We start from the raw sequence: 7875 nt of genomic DNA on the forward strand, positions 1-7875 counted from the left end.
GGTGACAGTGCTATGAAAATTTTATGTTCTTGGGAGCAAATCAATAGAAGTTAAAGCTTTTTTTTATTTCTTCTCACCAAAGCTGCTCTTTTCCTGGTATTTTAATATTGGTAATAGTAAATACTGATATGAAATCTACCTTTCAAATTTGTGTACTGTCACAACTAAATGCTCTCAAGCTTATATCATGTTGTTTAAAATCACAAAATTATGTACAACTTAAAATAATGCTAGTTGGTTTCTGTATAATGTTAAATTATGTGGCTGAAAAATAATACTATATTAATATTATACATAATATAATTTGAATTGGGTTGTATTCAGTTGAAGTACTGATGTCATAGGAATATTCCTCTTCAAGCAAGGTTGAAATCATACAGGAAGAATAAATGTGCTCTCAGAACAAAAGATTAATTAGTTATATCTTATTCTTCATTTTACTATAAATTTAAACTTAAGGCAGGTACTTTTATTTATAACACAGCAGGGATTCTAAATTGTAAAGAGTATGTTACTACCAGTCCTCTCAATAATTATGCCAAGGGATTATTGGTAATATGTAGCAATTGCTATCACACATAAAATCTGTGAATATAAAACAAAGGGGATTCTTATATCCTAGTTTATAAGAGCACATTTTAAATTATACATATGTGTACATGAAACCTAAAGATTGTTGAAATATCAGTTTTAGAAAGTGCATCAAAGTCTTTAATTGACTGTAAGTTAGTGCCAATTGTTTGTTATTTCTTTTCGTAAGTGTAGTATGTCTAAAATTTCACTTTTGTTAGTGTGAGTTACTAAACAGCTTTGCTTATAGAAGGTATGATGTCTTTCTGGATAGAACAGTCATTAGTCTTGATGAGTTTTTGTTTTGTTTCGTTTTTATCAAGCATGTGAGCAAGTAAAGCTTTTGGCTTATAGAGGTTTATGTAACAGCACAGCCAGGATGTTTAATGGAAAATGGCCAAAAATTTTGCCTGGCACTGTCTCTGTATGTATTAGATTATACTTTTAATTGACAATTTTAGTTGCACAGATGTCTTTAATTTGATACCCTCTGAAGTTTATTTTTACCATATGTAGCGAAAATGGACTCTGCAGGAGACTTAGCAAGGGGCTGATGTTTTATTTACTTCAAAAATTGATTATATTGGAGATAATCACTTAGTCACCACCCTAAATTGCAATTTCTATTTTGCATTTTACCCTCCGATATCTTTATCCTTCAACAAATGAAGTTTCTGTAGAATATCAGGGTATAGTTAGAAAATTGTTGAGAAGCTGCTTTGCATAATCTGAGATGCCGTAATCATGTGTGTAGGGAAACAATTGCAGCATTCCAATTTAGTTTTAAGGATCTAGTTTCCAGTTAGTGGCATGTCAGGACAGATGCGTAGGCTGTTTGTAAATGCTGTACATGTCAGAATCAATTTGGAATTCACCACCCAAAGTTACTTTTACATATTGTTTTTAGGAAAAATTTGATAATGGTTTCGAACATGTACTAGTGCATGGAGTTCACGAGACGTAGTTTTTGTGGTGGTTTTGGTTTATTCCTTTTAAAAAAAGAAAATTAAAAAAAAAAAGGCTTTAATTCCGGGGATGCCACGCATCAGCCTCAGCCTGAGCACTGATTTCTGGAGTTGCAGTATCCCTAATTATATCCCTAACTGTTAATCAATTCAAAATCTTGGCTTATATAATAAGCCTGTCAGACACTTCTACAGTATTGCAAAACTTAGGAAAACCAAATTGCTTCCAAATAAATAGGTAAGGAGTTTTGGGACACATAGGGAAACTGAGAGAGCTTTGAGTTCATTAGCTGGGTAATGAAAATACAGCAAATACTCAGTTGATGCATCTGTGTGAACGTGACCTTGGATCTTGGATCAAATAGCAAATACATAAGTGCCATGTTTTTCTGAACATGATCGTGCATTGGTTCAAATATCAGTCATAAATCAAATAATAGCTTTTAATGTACGTATAAAAACCCCAGCCTCTTAAATGATGCATCAAATCTTTGTTTCACAGTAGCTGTGGTATTCACTATTCAGCAAACACACAGGGCATCAGTGTGCTAAATGGTGTATTCCTTTAGCTTCATTGCCTAGCTTTATCATGACAAGATATGGTCATGAAGGGTTTAGAATCTGTAAAAGATTGAAACACAAATTGCTATGGCTGCTATGATTAACTTGTAAACATTTGAATCTTGCTCAAGTATGGAATAATTTGAGTAAATAGAACAGTGACTTGAAGAGGTATTGACATCAAAATGCACTGGATAAAAAGCAAAACCTGGAGATTCTTTGGAGGGAGGAAAGAGAGAGTGTGTTGCAAGCATAAAGGTATACATAACAGTGAAGTGGAGGTTTTATTAGAAACTGGCGAGCTGTAAGTAGTACTTGTGTAACTGTATTTGAGCTTGAAAGAGAGCGTATGTCAGAGAACACAGAGTACTCTGTAACATAGTGGTTACTAAGATGTTGCCATGACTTATTTTCTTGCAGAAAATAAAAACTACTGTTGTTCTTTTGAATCTCTTCTTAATAAAATATACTTGCTTCAATGATCATGTCTCAAAAATACGGACTATAATTAACTTCAATCTGAATAGTGCGCTTTACGTGCATTAATAACTAACGTAATACATTGAAAAAACTCCCCTCATACTGTTGTCCAGGCTGATTTTTCTTTTTTAATGTCATATTAATAATAGAATGTTTATTCTATAGATTAAGCTTGTAATCAATTCTCAACCATGTGTCAGAGCTCAACTTGCTAGAAAAGTGAAAACAGAGACAAGATAAATAGACAAAAGTTACAAATAGCTAGTTTTTCAGGAGTTTTAGGCATCTCAACAATAAAAGTTGAAGCTAAAATGAAGAATGTAACACGAAGTTTTCCACTTAAATCTTTTTTGACAGTGCTTGCTTGGTTTAGAGTCAGGAATCATCTAAACATCAAACTGGAATATAATTTAGTTTAAAATATATTATTTGATACAAAATATATTAATTGATACAATTTTGAGTAATATCACATTTAATGCATCTGATTCCATTCCGTTCATGTGGAAGAAAGCAAGCATAACTTCAGATAGATGTAAATCTGAGGTGATAGACTTATAAGTCTTGTCCCTGGAGCCTGAAGGCAAAGGTCACAAAACCTTTATGTCCTGTTGCTGATGAAATCAAACCTCCTGTGTTAAAGGGGTTAGCAGGCTTAAAGGGAGGCTTCTGATCTCATTGTACTGATAACCTAGAGCTGTGGTATTTCTTTACATCTTAAGTTGAGCTCTGTCTGCTAGAGGTTGACCAGTCTAATGTTTTGGATCATATATGATGAAATATATTTTCTGGTCTAATATAAAGTCAGTGTAAAAGTAGTGTATTTAAATGTAAAGTGTTCTCAACTGAGTTCCTAGTTACCAAGTTCTTTAGGGGCTTGTTGAGTTTAAAATTTCCCATTAGAAACCCATTTGATGCCAGGGTGTTGTTTTATTCTTTACAAGCAGCTTAAGTCTGTCTTTAAGCTAGATTCTGTTCTCAGCTTGAGCTTCCAGGATTGGAATTATTATTTTATTTATTGGAGTATGTTGTTTCAACTCAGAGTAAATGTCTGTATCTGTAAATGTCTGGGTTTCTGTGGGAGTTCTACTGCTGGAAGGAAGGATGATGAGTAAAGTGTAGGATGTGCGTTATCTCTCCAACCTATACGACAGTTCCATGGCCCTGTCAAAAGATGCTGCTGCTTAATGTAATAGAGATGCTGTCTGATCTGTAGAGCAGTTTTGAGCCCTCGTCAGAGACTTAAGAGGCATGGTTGCATTACTTCAGGCAATGCAAGTGCCTGGTTTACAGGGCCAGCCTGTTCATACAATTATTGGAATCTTCAGAGGGGATTAAGGCTTCACATACACATTTATTTGTTGGCCATGCAGCACATGTATCCCTCTCCCCAGCTGCTTATTTCTGTTCCCTCCACTGAGCCAGCACAAATATTTGTAAAGCTTTGAAGTGAACTGGATCAGGGAAGCAATCTGATCAGAAAGTACCACTTCTTAATTTGTAATCGTGGCCTCAGAAATCAGTTGTGGCTCTGGAAAGTCCATTGAGTTCTACTCAACCCAAACATGTGAGGTGCTTGACACGACATGAGATGAATTACTGCTCTTATTTCTGTTTGCTGAAAACTAATTTCTGCTTTGCAATATTTTTTCTCCATTGTTAATTGTGTCTATTATCTGAAAGTGGGAGGGTATGATATTTGAGATAGATAGTTTAATTACTGCCTGAATAGTTTTGTTCTGTCTTGCTATTATCTATTTCTTAGACAGTAGTCTTGGCAAAACAAACAATTTTTAGAACTGTTTGGAGTATAATGAACATGTTACATGATTGAAAGAAAACATTGGAGGAAGTAGTGATTTTTATAATCACAGAGTGATTTGTCTTGGGAGGGACCTTAAAGCTCATCCATTTCCAACCCCCCTGCCACAGGCAGGAACATCTTACACTAGACCAGGTTGCTCAAAGCCCTGTCCAGCCTGGCCTTGAACACTTCCAGGGATGGGGCAGCCACAGCTTCTCTGGGCAACCAATTCTAGTGTCATGCTTATAATCATGAAGGTATGGAAAGCAGCTGAACAGTTGTAAAACAGAAATGTTGCATTTAAAAAGGGAATGAGTGGTCCTGTTCAGAGACTTTTATCTTTAATATATTCTAGGCAATTAGTCTCTCACTTTCTGGAGGTGGGACCCATGAAGTAGCTTTTACCCTGTGCCACTAAATCTTGGAAAGAAGCTACAGGGAGATGCCAACAGGGATTGAAGCTGGCTCAGTAACTGCAAAGTAGTTGCATAGTGATGTTAGTGATTATGTCATCGTTCCCTAGTTTTTCAGTCCATGTTTCTACACCTTCCTTGGCTGGTTAGTTGCTTTCTTCCTGTCTTTTTCTGTCTGTTTCTGTGTAGGGTCTGCCCAAATTTTTGGAATTGAGCAGTGTTAGGAAATCATTTCAATAAATATTTTGGGCTTTTTTGGTCTTTTTAGGTTGTGATATTGGTAAAAGTGCTATTTTTTTTTTCTGTTTGTATATACAGCAGTCATAAGCAATTCAAAGTTCTATTTCATGAGGAAATAGAGTAGCATTTTGTCTAGTGATCCAAGATGACTTTGTATGCCTTGCCTTTAACTGAGATTTTTTTGTAGTAATATAGACTGAGGTTTTAGATTGTTACTTGAGAGGGACATAAATGTTAGACAGATGTTCTTAGAGCCTTAAACTTTTATTAACGCAGATCCTACATCATGGCTACTTTGCATGTAATATGTAAGGAATCTTTCACGTTTAGTATGGCAACCCCATCTTTTACAACCCTTGTTTGTTTTCTCTACAGAATTTGTATCCTGATCTTATGTTTTACTGTCAGTAATGCTCTTCTTGCCGCATGACAGGTGTTGCTTATGTTAGCATTTCCTTACATATGTTTTTATTTTTTAAGAGTGGTTTGCACCAGGAAACTTGTGGATTTGTAGCACGGAGCTGTAAATTACATTTTGTAATTTTATTAAGTAATTTCCTTTGATTTTTTTCAAAGTAAAAATAACTGAAGGCCTAACAAAGCAGTGACAGTCTAAGAATGGAGATTTTTGTTAAATGTCATAGCTCTTAAGAGTTTGCAATTTAAATATCATTTTTCAAAATCAAGGTATAGGAAATTTTATTTGTTTTAAATGCAAGGATGCTTATTAGTTTCATAGGATATCTTGGAGTACAGCTCTGTATTGGGGAGGGGTGCATCTGGCAGTCTCGAAGAGGTGGCTCGTGAAAGTTTTTAATCCCATGCATAGTAAATTCTCTTTGTCTTAACTTCTTAATACTTTGTGATATATAGAATGTTACTAGTATATAAGGTTACAAAGCATGAAAACTGAATCAAATGTCACAGGACAGAGGAGAAAACATGCATCCTTTCCCAGATAGGAGACTGTACTTTGTATTCTTGGTGCCAGATTTTATTTTCAGTTGTTTTTTATGTGTTGAATCAGGATATTGGAAATATCCTGTAGCTTAAAAATTCATCTCTTCCTGTTTACCTAAGTTTTCTAAACCTATCTACTGCAGCCGCTAGTTTTAAATGTGCTGTGTTCAGCTACAGCATTCTCAAAGTGACCGAGAGGTAATGATTGTTTCAACTTTAACCTTGATGTTTGCATGCAAGCCCTTTACACGATCAATTTGTTTATGCAGTAAATCCAGACTTTGTTACTGCTTCTCAGAGACCTTTGCATCTCAGCAACCCAAGGGATTATCCCTAGTGTGGCAAGTATTGAATGTGGAAGGGCCAGTGGTTCAGTCTCCCACTATCCCTTTCCAAAAATGAAGCAAATAACCGAATGCTGCATGATTAGGTATTTTTCTTTGATAGGCTGACCATGATTTCTTTAAGACCTGTTTCAAGATTATAGGTAAGTTACTCATTGGGTATTTGCAGTGTAGTGGTGGGAAAGGAAGACTTCTGAAAATAGGCTTACTTCAGAGATAAAAGGCTGTGAGAGATGGGTGTTTATTCTTAAAGTCATAATTACATGAAATTGTGTTCTTATTTCTCCACGTCATGCTCTCTTGTTTTCAGTTCACTTTTTGTGTGTTTGTATGTGGGTATAGGAAAGGGGGTATGAAGACTAAAATATCATATGGGGAATGGAGAAAATCCTCTGTGAATGTCTGGCACAGGATTTTTCTGAAGTCTTAAGAGTTAGAAGTTATACAGATGCTTTAGTGGAATTATCGTGCTGCAGCTACCACATCTACTGTTGTAACATGTACAGCTTTTTTTGCAAAGCAGAATACTCTCTGGGAATATTACTTAAATGAATTTCATACTCATTACCCTTTTTAGTTTAGAAGGTTTGCTTTCATACAAGCAAGGATCAATGCATATTAAGTGAAACCTGCCAATGAAAGCATACGCATGTATAAACACGCACAGAATACAGAGAAGACAGAAGGCAAATGGTTTACTGCATGAACTCTAGGCATTTCACCTAAAGGTTTTCTGTGCTTATGGAAAAAAATAAGTATAACCTTTTCAGTAAAGAAAAGATCAGTATAATTTGACAGTCTCCAGAAATGGAGAGTCTCAGAAATGGCTATGCTTCCTAAGGTAGCTAGTTAATCTTTGACAAGAGCCATAATGATTAAGCAGCTGTAATTCACTAGTAGTGTTTGAAAGTACAAAAGGGTATGTAATTTAGTAGTTAAAACAATAAGCACTTCATTTATGTTTCACTAGCTGTTAGATTGTTCTTACATCAATTCAGCTAAGATGACTGCTGAATTTTAAATATTTACTGTAAATGTGGAAAAGTATGGTGCAACTTGGGCAATACCAGGCATGCTGCTGGAAGAGCTGTTGCTATGTTGTGTTCAGCTATCAAGCCTTTCGTTTGCTTTCATGTCAAATAATGTCCATATTATTTCAAGGTAGACTTCAGTATTCACTTAGTCTTTTAAAAATGCTCTTGCTAGATGAAGAAGTGATACTTGGAGAGATGTATGTCATTCAGTAGTATACTTGAAGTAATTTGAGTACAAGGAGAGTAGTGTGTCCTGGAACCTCCCCAGCTATCCCGAGGCATACTACTCATGGAATCATAGAATGGTTTGGGTTGGAAAGGACCTTAAGAGCATCAAGTTCCAATCCCCCTCACACTAGACCACGTCACTCAAGGCTCTGTCCAGCCTGGCTTTCGACACTGCGAGGGATAGAGCATTTACCACTTCTTTGGGCAATCTGTTCCAGTGCCTCACCACCCTCACAGTAAAGAACATGCTATATATCTGCTGAGGAATATAATGTG

This window comes from Psittacula echo (assembly GCF_963264785.1).
Source record: "Psittacula echo genome assembly, chromosome: 1".
Taxonomy (NCBI): Eukaryota; Metazoa; Chordata; class Aves; order Psittaciformes; family Psittacidae; genus Psittacula; species Psittacula echo.